The following is a 1,675-nucleotide window of genomic DNA, read 5'->3' on the forward strand; positions in this document are numbered from 1 at the left end:
TATATATATAATTTGGTTGCTTGCTTTTTTTCTAGGTTATTATTGTTCTTCTGCACTGATGTATATTCTGGTGTCATAGTCAGGGATGGCTGACTTTGTGTTGCTATGAGTAGAGTCCATTACGTTCTACGCTTTAATTATTGACTGGTTGAAAAGCGGTGCATAGGGTTACTCATCAATTGACTAGTGCTGTGTGAACGTTATCTGCCTGGCAGGTAGATTTTACAAATTAATCTCTTAGTCCTGATTTACACCTGATGCTTTGAGGCTGATTTCTAGCTTGAAGCTGAACGTTTCAAAACACTCAACAACCAAAATCTCATGTTTTTAAATTGTGCTTGTTCACATAAGAGCGCTCATGCACCTGTAGCTCAATGCCTGAAGCGTAGAAAGGTACATAAGCTACCTTTGAAGCAGAATGGGGTGTTTTTGGCCCAAGACTTCAATGGATGTGCCTGAAAAATTAGTGAAAACAGCTGAATATGCCTGAAAATTTGCATTTTTCAAGGTTAAACAACCTACTCCTTCTTCTAGTATGTAGCTTTCCATTGGCTAAAACAAAAACACTGAAGTCTGAATACACAAAAAAATGCTCCAAAATCATGTGTAAACACGTATGTGAATGATTTATGCAGCGTTTTCCCAGCACATAGTTGGGCAAATGACATTCACAGCACACGGCCACTAGATAGAGCTGAGGAGCATAGGGGATTTCTGTGCTCCTTGGCTCCATCTAGTAATGCACGGTGAACGCTTTAAAAATCAGCCCCTTATTGTGTATGTAATCACTAACAATGCATTTCTCTTATTTGTTCACTCATGTTCTGGTAAATCTACCATTAAAAGCGTTTTTAATATGTTTTTAATAACTGTAAAAAATATGTTTTGATCCTGCTAGATTTCCAGTGCTGTTCCTGTGCCCTATGCATATTGTAGTGTTATTACATACACAGAAGTGTTGATACCATGTAATGGATTGATACTTTTACCATGCCTAACAACTTAAAGTCAATTTCCCAGTCTAAATCAGTAATGACTGAAAAGAATGGGAAGTAACTGAACATGAGGTGCATGGCTTGCCCATTTGACATCTCTCCCTATCACAACTTATGTGTGTAGACAACTTGGCGCTGTCTCCAAAAAAGAATAAGGCAAGTATCGTCTCATGCCTCACCTCTCCTTTCTTTCAGTATCATCAGTAAACGATGGCATTGATAAGGAGGAATCCTCACAGGACTAGTTCATAGTTCAATATGCCACTTTCAACAAAGCTCTGTCCTTAGTAAGATCTGCAGGTGCCTCGGTGTTGTTAGCAAAGGCAGAGTTTGAGTCTGCCTTCCGCATCCTTCCTGTTCACCCGGACTGTTTCCACCTATTGGGTTGCCAGTTTTAAAGGAGTTATATTGTGGATAATGTATGTGTCTCCCAATGGGTTGCACCATTTGTACTACTATTTTGAGCTTTTTAGCAGTTTCCTCAGATTGGTCATATGACAGGTGTCAGACATACACCATTTGCTTTATTGTATAGATGGCTTCCTTTTTCTTGGTCCAGCAGGAAGCGATCAATGGCAACATTTGTTGTTGACATTCCAAGACATCCATGTTCAATTTGCTATTCCACTGTCCTTGGACAAGATGGAGGGCCCTGTTCATGTTCTATCCTTTTTGGGTAT

Source organism: Nanorana parkeri, unplaced genomic scaffold (assembly GCF_000935625.1).
Source record: "Nanorana parkeri isolate BGI_ZX_2015 unplaced genomic scaffold, ASM93562v1 scaffold47, whole genome shotgun sequence".
NCBI classification, from domain to species: domain Eukaryota; kingdom Metazoa; phylum Chordata; class Amphibia; order Anura; family Dicroglossidae; genus Nanorana; species Nanorana parkeri.